The sequence below is a fragment of the Akebia trifoliata genome, chromosome 4 (genome assembly GCF_017979445.1).
Source record: "Akebia trifoliata isolate Shusen 1 chromosome 4, ASM1797944v1, whole genome shotgun sequence".
Taxonomy (NCBI): domain Eukaryota; kingdom Viridiplantae; phylum Streptophyta; class Magnoliopsida; order Ranunculales; family Lardizabalaceae; genus Akebia; species Akebia trifoliata.
In genome coordinates this window covers 24918195-24930932 of record NC_141378.1, presented here as the reverse complement: position 1 = coordinate 24930932, position 12738 = coordinate 24918195, and positions in this window count along the sequence as shown.

Sequence of the window (12738 nt, the reverse complement as noted above, 5' to 3'; positions counted from 1 at the left end):
TTCAAAACCCCCAAACTTAATTGTTTATAAATCGAGTAAGGTAAAAAAAATTCATACTTACCCCTGAGTCTAAGAGACATTTTTCAACCACTTGATCTTCAATTGAATGAAAATTATTGGACATCTAGGATCTTTAAATTTCGGTAGACAAAGCTTGGACTGTCATGATGGCTTCCTGAGGAAATTATGTTTTCCTCTTAGTTGTGATCAAATATTTCAAGAATTTTGTATAAGAAGGTATTTGCTTAATGGTATCTAAGATGGATATTGATATGGATATTTTGAAAAATTTTGAGGACACCCTCGAATTGCTTACTCTTCTTATTGTCTCTAAGGCGATGAGAAAATGAAATTTTTAGAATTGATAGAACAATGAGAAGTTTTTTCAGATCTTTCTCTTTCTCCTTAGGAGATTCTATGATTTCTTCTACTTGAACTTTGTCCTTTTCTAAGACATCATCTTCCTCGTCAATAGGCTGGATCTTGTTATCCACCTTCTTTCCTAAACTTAAGGTATGGATAGCTTGGACAGAGTCTTGTAGACCTCCAAAATGTGTTATTACCTCGTATTGACTTTCAGTCCCTTGGGAATCGTAGGTTGACCTGTAGGGTTAAGAATAATTTGATTGAGGAATTGACCTTTCTCTTTCTCCTAGGAAAAGAGCTAACTGATCCAATCGAACTTCCATCTTAACTATTGACTGAGCAGTAACCTGATTAATTTGAGTTTGGTTTTGATTGGTCTGTTGTTAAGTTTGGATGAGCTTGTTGTTGCTGCTTCATCAACTCTGCCATCATGGATTCTAAAAATGACTTTTGTTGGCTAGGTGAATTGTAATTGGGCATGAAATCAAGAATTATGACTTTACATTTAGTAGATTTTCGAGATTGATATGAAACTTGTGAAATAATGATTTTGTTTATGAAAGAACTGACTTGTTTAAAATATCTTTTATTGTAACCTAACGAATCACTAAATTGAATAGTTTATTTTGCTTGTACGAAAAGTTCGGATATAACCTATTATCTAGATGATATGTTTGGATATATGAATTTTAAGTGGACTTCTTAAAAGCATTGTAGCCATTAATAGCATTGGCCCGTGGGCTTTAATATTGGCAAGTTGGGATAGCATTCAACCAAAAAGTTGTTGCCATCATACAAGACACATAAAAAAGTTTACTCGACTGAAACTTGTGAAACTAAGCTAGAATCATAGTGAGGGTTAGATGCTGAGATGTTAAAAATATCTAGCTTCTTTATAAGACTATGCATACCACTCACTAGATTGATCATAACATTATTGAGATCAAGGTCGACCTTCATCTCTATCAAACTCTCCATTATTAGTACTCCAATTTTGAGCACTCTCAACTAACTTAACTAGAAAATTGTACATTGGTTAGGAGTTTGGTTCATGAATTGACATTTATGCATAAACTCAACTAAGGTATGTTAATTCATTGTTAATCCTCGATAAAAGTATTGCACTAACTATATTTTGTCAACACCATAGTGTGAGTATTTAACAAACAAATCATTAAATCTTTCCTAAGTTTGGGAAAATTCTTCATCCAGACATCCTCTAAAATTCTTAATTTTGTCCTTCATCCTCTCAATTTTGATCACGGGATAATATTTGACTATAAATTTCTTAGATAGAACATCCCATGAATTTATAGAATTGGGAGCTAGTGAGTTCAACTACGCAACTACGTAATCTTCCAAGGATAATGGAAATAACATGAGCTTAATACTCTTCTCATCTAAATTTTGATTTTTAAAGGTTTGACATATAGTCAAGAATCGATAAAGGTAAGTGTAAGGTTGGTCACGTTCTAAACTGTAAAATTTAGGGATCATATTTATAGTGGCTATCCTAATTTCAAATTGAGGTATTGTGTTTAATGATAACACAATACATGTAGGTGGGGTAGTAGAAGCAAATAACTCATTAAGAGTTCGCTCTCGATCACCCATCATGTTTAATTAGGGTTTATTACGAATTCTACTAATATTACACTCGATCTCAGGATCAAATGATTTTAATGTGTTACTCTTAGATCGTCTACGAAGCATGCAATTCATAAAGTAATCTAAACAATCAAGAAAGAAAATACTGGACCTAGATAGGTTGCCTAACTCTAGACAGCTCCTAACTTATTAGAAATTATGCAACTAACCTTCCAACTCAGTTCTATGAAATCAAATTCAGATCATTCGGATCTTCAGATCAGATGCGGCTCATAGTGCATAAGCAAGGACAATCTTAAATCACATTCTTTTCTCAAATAGATTGAGTCTATCCCCTTACAAGAGTAAGATCTTACTAGATACCAAATATGATCAAGAAGTGCAATCGACACAACTTGAAGCGAATTTCTCTTATTGAGCTCGTGGGTCCTATAATCATGTCTAATTGATTTTAATTATTTTGATTGGATAACTAGTAAGTTGATTATCTTAATTAGATAAAAGAATTGGTAAAGATCTCCAATCATTTTTATGATGTTATCCCTAGAAGAGAAGTGTTATTTATTAAACCTAATTAACTAATCCAAGTGTGTACAAAGTAAAAAATAACAAACAAAGATAAGGAGTAACTCACTAACAATAAGAGGAGTGGGTTGTTTCAAATTTACCTCCCATGCTAGACGGGGTAAAGACGTATTGAGTCGACTTAGGCCACCAACTCCGATTTTGGTGGCGAATCTAAGGAGTCATGACGGTATCGTCCAACCATCGTTATTCCCTAGTTTATTATAATCCAAACCTTCTTAGATAATTAATGAACTAATAAAAGTTTTACAATGTTCCTAATACAAATGAATCAAAAACAGAAAAGAAACCTAACTAAAAAGATAAAAACAAAGAAAAACTCAGCAAGATGGAATGAATCTTGGATCTAATGGGCTATACTTGATCTTTTTGTTCAAAGATTTCTCCGACCTACAAAAGAAACAAAGTGTTAGAAAATGAGCAAAACATAAACTAAACCTAGTGTTGCAATCTAGAAGATAATGTAAAAAATGTGTCAAAATTAGATAAATTAATTCTCTGGGATCAATGTGGCGCAGTCAACATTGACCACGTCACATTGAAACCTCAATGTCTATGTCTAAATTTTTTCCATAGATCTTGGAATTTCTTCCTAGTTGCAAGGAGCACAATTTTTTTTATTTTCTGAAAAAAATTGGATTGACAGAAAATAGAATATAAATGAAATAAAGAAAATAACAAAAATTACTTCAACCAACTTAGAACAACTACACATTTTACCGGTAGTGGCACAAAAATTATGATGTTGCCATTGCCATCTCATCAAAAATTATATTTTTATACTCTCTTTAGTTTGTGGGCAAATAAAGGATCAACCAAGAGAAAGGGGGGATGTTACTAAGTTAGTAAGAATGAAATTAACCCAAGTTGCAATTTAAAACATGTTTTATATTTTTTGTGAAACAAAATGGAGGGTAAATGAATGTTGCTAGAAAATAAAGTAATATAAGATAATATTATATTAAAAAAATAAAAGATAAAACTATTAGTGATTAGAGTAACGTAGGATTAACCAATAAAACTATATTTGAGTTTATCCTTCTTTGCACTCAACCTCAAGGGCTTGGTGTGAGCTCTTTGAATTGGAAGATATGACATGAAACTTTTTGAGAAAAGATTATAATTAAGACTCTTTCACTCATTAATGTGTGAAGTCCCTACTACCAAATATGTAATTCAAGTATGTTCTATCTTGATCTTATCTAAGTATAAAATATCTAAGTTAAACATATGAGGTACAGAGATTCATTTAAAGCTTTGATCCATTAAAATTGGATAAAACGTTAAAGTGAATGTTATAAACATTATAAAGAACATGGAAGGATAAAGAAATAACACAAAATTAAAGCTTGCTCCTAGGCTGTCTCTTCTCACTAATAAAGGAATCTAACCTATAATTAGTAATTCGATTAACAAAAAAAATAGTACGGAAATAAATCGGGTATCTTATGCATCGATTTGCTCAAAAATTCAGTAAAGAAATGCAGGACGATAAAAATACGATACGAAAATAGTTCGAGAATGATTTGGATCCAACAATTTTTAAAACTTTCAAAAATTCGAATATATATAACATATGATATGACCTAATAATTCTAATTTACTAATCAAATTATCAATACTTAAATTAAAAATATCTTAAGTAAACAAGTAAACAATTCACAATCACATTCATCTAATAAAATATATATTCGCAGTTAAAGATTTAGTTTTAATCCATCTAATAATCAATGTAAATGAAAAGTATAAAACATAATATACTAATTAATGTCAAAATCATCATGTCCCATGACCTAATTAAATTCAAAAAGAAATTTCTTGTCATTTCTAAAGAGTTATTAATGCGAAGTAGAAAATTTCATCGGATGGCGGACGGCCAACAAGTAAACTCCACAGTGGGCCGGTAAAAGCGATTTCAACTTAGGATTTTTTTTTCCTTCTCTTGAGTCTTGAGTTTTGAAGTGAGAACAGGGAAGTACGATGTATTTTAATAAAATACTTACAGAATATACGTACAAATTACGATCTAGTCCTTGGGATTCAAAGATCTGTGAATTAATCTGAATCTTTGAATCCAACGACAATTCTGATCGAAAAGAGTAAGGTCCTGCTTGTTTGTCCTGTAAAAAGTCATAAATATAAACTTTTACAATGATTTGTTGAATGCGATTGCCTGGATGTAAATATTTTTGTGGCCTCACCATAAATAATCATGATATTCACAAAAAATCTCCCAAAAACACCGTAAAACTTTGTGGAGTAAAAACCTCGACAAAACTTTACGTTTTTATCTTCCTCTTTTCCATACAATCCAAGCTCACCTCTCTCTCTCTCTCTCTCTCTCTCTCTCTCTCTCTCCTTCCCCAATATGATTGTTCACATTTTGGTAATTAAAATAAAAAATTGTTGAAATCATAAATAACTCATTTTCAACTCACAAAATAGTAATTCACCCTATATTTTTGTTTTGCTTTGGTGAACCGCATATATCAACCACCTTAGCACGTGTTAGGAGTTAAATATAACCACTTTTTAAGTAGAAGGACCTATAGAGATTCAAAGGTGTAACCTAGGAGCATACCCAATCGTCCTTACCATCTCAACTAACCCTTGATGGTATGATTCGCCCTATATGAATAGCTTAGTTAATTGACAATGAAAGTGCGGCTTAGCTAAGTGGTAAGGCTTGAGGAGAGTTAATCCCATGACCTAAGGCTCAAATCCCCATTAACCAATAATCCTTTGCTTGCTTAGCCAAAAAAATAAAAGTTTAGTTAGTTGACACATTATATATCAACTCACTAATATGGATTATGTTAAAAATAGGCTCATTTGCTCATGTTAAAAGTTTGTTTGTATTTGATTTCTACTAATGATAATGGTAGGTTTGAGATTTATTTTATTTATTAATTTAGTTTTTTGGTTGGTTCAAATTGGAAGATCTTTCAAATGTTGGTTGAAATGGGTAATCATCTTTCAAATGTTAATCCCTTGTGGAAATGAATATTGGTTTGTAGTTTTTCAATTTGTTTAAAATGGAGCCAAATGTCAATTTTTTTAAATTTTAAATTAGCTTTTATAAGAAAAATAGGATTTTTCAAAGAAAACATAAATTGCATTTTATTTTTTTTTGTATTTCCGAATAACTAAGCAAGCACAAAATTCTGCATTTGACACAACTAAGCACTCTAATTGCAAAATTACGTAAAATCCAGTAAACCAAAACTCTGTAACTACAAAATTTTGTGTTTACAACGGTTTGCGATGCAAACAAGCAGGGCTTAATATACATCTAATTTGTGTCTAATTCGCGAATCAATCACGAATTTACTAACTATACTCTAGCCTATGGTCATGATAAGGATACAAGAAGAAGTGAAAGAAACAACACTTGTATCCATGGTAACTAAGATATACTATCTCCTTGAGAAATTACAGAAGTTGCTAAAATAAAACCTAATTACAAATAAAAATTACAGAAAAAATACTAAGGACATTAGGGGAGAAGAAGAGAAGGGACAAGAGCCTAAAGACTATTTTCTAATTGGGAAATGATCTATTTATAGACTTAAGGTGTTCTCAAAGGATCCAAAAATAGCTACCAGCACTTTTACATATAATCACACATGCGAAACAAATTGGAGCAATTTTAGGGCAATCCAACAGAAGTGGACTGTGCCATATTAATCTAGAAACATCCATATCTCATCTTTTGACTAGTTGTTTGATTTGCCTTCCTGATTGTAGTACACTCTTGCTTAAGTGATTTTGTGTTCTTCTGATGAATTGATCATTGACCTGTACAGTGAACACACGCGATCAGTTTTCTGATATATATAATTATTTTATGCAATTAAGCCTAATTAACATGGTATATCATGAAATGTGATAAATTGAGGCTTAACATACTTATTTATCTAATCTAATGAAATAAAGATGAAAATTGAGATAAATGCTTGGGAAAAGTGTCTATAAATCAATGTTTTGAGCTACTAATCACTTGGGTTCCCCAGACATCTATCATCTCTACATCCTCTTGATCGAAAACTTCTTCTTCTTGTCAATTTGGATCATCGACTGGAAAATCGACCAAGAAGTCCGCAATAACTTGTCCTTTTTGAACGACCTTAATTTCATAAATTAAATCATATTTTCTAAGCATTATAGCCCATTTAGCCATTCACCTTGACTTGTTGGTTCTCTGCAATATTTTCCTAAGTGGATAATCTATGATTATCTTAACTCAGTGTGACTGGAAATAAGGTCAAAGCTTTTGTGCGGAATAAACTAGTGCTAGTCCAATCTTCTCGATTTGTGTGTATTTCACTTCGATTTCCCCTTGGGTTTTACTAAGTAATTAAACTTGGTGCTTCCTTCCAAAGTTGGTTCGAAGCATAACCAAGTTTACTAAGAGGGAAGTGGTAGTGAGGTAAATTCCCAGCTCTTCTCCATATTTGAGCGTGAATATTAAAAGCTTACCTAGGTACCTCTTCAAATTCTGGAATGTAACTACACATCTTTATTCCACTTGAACTATTTCCCCTTCTTTAATAGTTCAAACAGTGATCGACATTTATCCAAGACTCTGGAGATGAATTTGTTGAGGGTTGAGATTCTCCCTATGAGTTTTTGTACATGTTTCACAGTCTTCAGACTCAGCATGTCTAAAAGAGCTCGAATTTGATTTGGGTTTGCTTCAATTCCTCTTTGAGTAATCATGTATACTAGAAACTTTCCCGAAGATATGCCAAAGGTGTACTTGCGTGGATTTAGCCTTATCCCAAACCTTTTAAGTCGTTCAAAAATCAAGTAGAGATCTTGTAAGTGGTTTCTTATTTTTTTACTTCAAACCAACATATAGGCAATATAGACTTCCACACTCCTACCGATCAAATCTTCGAACATTTTAGTTATCGACCTCTGATAAGTCGTCCAACTATCTTCAATTCGAATGGCATGACTCGGTAATAGAAGAATCCTTGTTCCATGATAAAGGTTGTCTTCTCTTGATCTTCGGGGCTCAAGGATATTTGATTGTAATCAGAATACCCATCCATAAAGAATAACCCCTTATACCCCAAGGTTGCATCAGTCAAGTGATCAATCTTTAGAAGTGAAAAACTATCTTTCAGGCAAGCTTTGTTAAGGTTGGTAAATGAAAGTGCCCTCGATCCGCGGGGTGCGCGGATCCGCTTTTGACCCTTAAGGTTTGGGAGTCACCACCTAGTTATTACGGTCTAGGAACCGAACATTGACTCTAAAAGGCAAAAGAAACTAATCTATGAAAAATAAGAAACTAAGTTCGGGGATCACATTACGGAGTTGGAAGGTGTTAAGCACCAACCCCGCCCGGCAAACACCGGTCTCTACTAATTTTCCAAATAAGTTACATTGCTAAAAATCTAGATAATAAAAAAGTAAGAAATTATACCTTTCCGATAGCGAAGACCTTGTTCCTTGTACCGTACTCCTTATTTTGTTCTGTCTCCGAATTTGATTTCTGATCTCCGAGGCAAGGTACCTCTTTTTTTATCTGGATTCTTCAAGCTTATTATGGGTTTTGGGGTGTTTTTGAAGGGCTTTTAGGTGTTTTTAGGGTTTATGGGAGGCTAGGGGGCTTTTTGACCTACTTCTCTTGGGGTTTATGATTTGATACGAAAATAGGGTGTGAGCACCCCTATTTATAGATTTTTTTAAGGCTTGATTTAGATATAATTAGTGTTTGATTATAATTCTTTTAGTTAGAGTTGTGATTTAGTTAGAATTGTTTAGGTAGAATTGTATTTTAATTAGAATTATTTTAGGTAGAGTTATATTTTAGTTAAAATTCTTTTAAGTAGAGTTATTATTTAATTAGAACTTTATTAGGGTTTTGACTTTTGGTCTTATTTGATTGACTTTAGGATTTTGACTTTAGTCTTAATTGATTGACTTTAATATCTTGACTTTAGTCTTACTTAATTGACTTTAATTTTGACTTTAGTCTTACTAGATTGACTTTAAGATTTTGAATTTAGTCTTGTTTGATTGACTTTAATTTTTTGGAGAACCCCCTTCTATTATATTTTTAATTCTTTGGACCCCCAAATGGAGGGGTCCTTATAGAAATATCTTGCGAACCCTCAACAATTTTGCCTAATTTAAAATTTTAAATTAATTTCATTAATGTTTCACTTTAATTATTTAATGTTTAATTTATTAATTTCGAAATTTTTAATTATAAAAATTGTGAAATTATCGTTTTGCCCCCGGAGAGGACTTTTCGCGTTTTAAGTCGATTTTTATGTTCCAGGATGTTTTAGAATCGATTTTTCATAAGAAATTCAATGGAAATATTGGTTTGTATCATTTATGAAATTTTTTGTGTGAAATGATCGTGAACTTTATGAGGGGCATTTTCGTAATTTTATCAAATTTTGTGAAAATTGGCGAAATGATTTATTTGGTTTCGATTTGTTGTTTTATGTGTTTGAAAGAGTTTTCCTAAGCGTAACGTAGGCTCTAGGGTCGTTTTGATGTTAGGGGTATTTTGATAATTTGGTCATTTTTAGTGATTTTTATCGTAAAGTTTTTTTTTATCTAAAAAATGATGATTTCTAAGCTTCTGGGGTTATATTTTCCTAGCGTAACGTGGTTTCTACAGTTTTGTCAGTTCGAGATACCTCATCTAGATTTCTGAAACATTTCTGGTAACAAAATAAAGCAATGGAATAAACATCCATCATTGGGAACCGTTGCGATCGGGTTGACGAGTTAATTAATCAGGCGAGTGCAAAAATGAGGTGTCTACAGTAAAGTTGATGCATACCCTGACATGCCCATTCTTTTTTGGAACCACTATTATGTTGGCAATCCACTCTGGGTACCTCACCTCTCTGATGGATCTAACCTTCAGTAACTTTTTGACCTCTTTGTTTACCCCTAGCAGTAGATTTGGGGCTAATCTTCTCGGTTTCTATTCCATGGGTGGGATTGTTGGGCCTGCATTGAGCACGTTGCAAGCAATTAAAAAGTCTATGCCCGACATGTCTTCAAAAGACCAATCTAATACATCTTTGTTGGCTTTTAAGAAGGGAACTAAATGTTCTTAATCTTCCTCTGGTAGTAACTTTTGGACAAAAATAACATGTTTTGCACTTGTTTTGAGGTCCACTTCTTCTATTACTGTCACTTTTCTTGGTAGTAGCTCGTGTTGTAATTATTATAATCAGGTATCCTAAGGCCTTTCTAACTCTAGGCTTTGTCGAGCTCTTTCTTACTTTTAGTGACGCCACGTAGCACCTTCGTGACATCTCCTAATCTCCCCAAATTTCCATAAGTTCCTCTATGCTCAGGAACCCGATAGGTGGAAGTGACTGCTCTGAGGTTGTCGATCCATCTTCTCCCAAGTATAGCGTTATAGGTCAATTTTGTGTTCACAATGATGAATCTAGTCATAACTACCTTGGGTCGAGCTGCAACTGGCAGAGTGATTTCTCCAACTAGAATGGTTGATGATCCCCAAAGGTCGTGAGCTAAGGAGGATCTAAGCTATCTGTAATCCCCATTTTCTCTAATGTTGAGAGAAATGGAATGTTTACTACATCCCATGAGCCCATCAATATCCTCTTTAGGTCTACATTACCCAATGGGAGGGTAACAATCAATGCATTGAAGTGGAGACACAACGCCTCCGAGATCTTCTTGTGTAAACATCGTCACTTTGTCTCCCTAGATCGATTCTAGCACCCAAGCTTCGTTGATGTCTATGGTTATTTGATTTATGTTGACTTCATGCCTGAATCTTCTTACCATGTTCCAAGCCATACTTCCCTGATTTTTCTTGGATTTGTATTCCCTTACTATTGTGTGAACAATCCTTCGATCCTCCCGAGATTGTTGATTCCCATCTCTCAGAAAATGAGGGGGTGGGTGCCTCTCATTCCTAGGTCAAACTCTCATTTTCTTAGGTTACTGCTACATACCTCCTTACCTTCCCTTTTCTATCACATCTTGAATGATCTGTCGAAGTTGGTAGCAATCATATGTTGGGTGATCTTTGGCTCGATGGTATTCGCAATACGGTTTCCTTGGCTTGCCTCAATACTCATACGGAGGTGGCACATAACTCAGATCATTTTGTATGTGCTTAATGATCTCTTAAAGGTTTTCGTTCAGGGTATGTAAACTTGTCTTATCTACCATGATGTCCTAGCCCTTGTGCCAGACTTATTTTCTACATCGGTCTCTGCATGCATGTCAGCTTTTCTATTGTCTTAAGTTCAGGCTCAACCATGTTGATAGTAACAGTCTGTGTTGTCTGGCTCTACCCCGTCATGGACTCTTCCAACATGATGTATTTCTTTAACTCCACATAGAAGTCTTCCAACCTTGTGAGAAGGGAAGAGTTCTTTGAGCTCAATGAAATCCTTGATCAAGCTAGAAGGGAGTCCTTGGAACCACGTGATAGTGCTTGTGCTCAGTGTGGAAGGAAAGAGTTTGCACATCAGAACATCATCCCCGTGGTAAATGACCATATGATTTTGGTAGTGGATCACATGTTCCAACGAATCTTTAGTACAGTTCGAACACCTCGAAATTTGGGATGTGAAATACTTTTAGGGGGTTGGTTGTCATGATTGCTTTCGAAAATGGAGTACTTATGAGTTCTCGGATGACATTCCAAACGATCCTACCAGCATTCCCTTCCCATGTATTCTCGTCGTCTCTTCTGCACAACAAGTCTTCGACTTCCTCCCTAGTCATATGCTCACAAGCCGCAATGTTCCCTCCAATAGCCGTCATCCTCCTTAAGTCCATAGTTTGCTCTGGGTTTGTGTGCTCGAGATATCCTTTCCTAGTTCTTGTCTTCTGCATCTTGGCTACCTCCACTTTCTGTCCCTTCAACTACTTGTTGATGCAGTTATTTCCCCCTTCATAACTCATCAATATTTTAGATCTGGATACATTGGGGGAACATTAATGAGTCCTTAGTCAATCTCATCCCCACCACAAGAAAGAAGATCCATGATCCAATCCCCCAATACAGGAAGGTGATCGACTCCAATTTATACACATTTTGGATTTGATTTGAGGTGTTTTTGATGGATTTATAATTTGAAAAATATAATTTAAATGAAAGAAAGAGATTAAAGAACAAGAAATGGAAAGATGAACAAGAAATTGGAGGAGAATTATAATTAAATTTAGAATTTCATTAAGAGAATAAGGAAAATTTTACAGAAATTGGTGCTCCATTAATGGAGTCTTTCTTCATTCTTCTCTTCTAGATCTTCAGATCTACTTTTTCTATACTCTTGCTTATTCTCTTTCAATCTTTCTCTCTCCCCGTGTCTAAATTCTTTCTACAAATAAATTATCTCAAATGAGCCTATACAGATGGTGCAAAGTCGTTTTCCAATCCTCTCTCTCCAAACACTAAGCTATCTCGCTCAATGGGTGATCTCTTTAAAGATGCCACACTTTACAAAAGCATCGTTGGCGTTCTGCAATACACCACCATTACTCGACCAACTTATCCTTCTCCATCAATAAGGTTTGTCAATTTATGCAACATCCATCAGATGCACATTGGGCTGTTGTCAAACAGATATTAAGATATCTCAAGGATGCGATTAATCATTGACTCTCAATAAATAAGTGTTCTCCTTCCTTTGATCCCAACCTTTTTTCCCTCTTTCCAAAGTCCTCTCAAGTGTCCAAGAGCTTTTAGCTTAATTGAGTTGAAAGTTTACTTTCAACTGTGAGGTATTAATAACTTTCTCTCATTTAACCAGCCCAAAACAGCACCATCATCACCTATCATGCATCAATTTTTTAGGGAGAAGAAGGAAAAGAAGGAAAAGAAGAATCAAAAGAAAAGAGAAATTGACTTGAGTTCTTTTTCCCTTATTCCTATCACAAGGGTGATGTAAGTGGCAGGGTGGTCTCACTCTGCATGAAAAGTGAAGAGATGGAATAAGAGATCCATTATTTTACAATCTAAGTCAGGGCTACAAAACTAAATAATTTAAGAAAACTTATAGTAAAAATGCTAGACAATCAGCAATAAAGATCCAATAAAGTTCTTGAACTTAATTGATCTTTTTTTATAGAATTCTCACATTCTTACTCTCGAAGTGAAACAAAACAAAAGAAACTAAAAACAATCAAAAGGAGGCAAAAGTCTTCCAACACTGC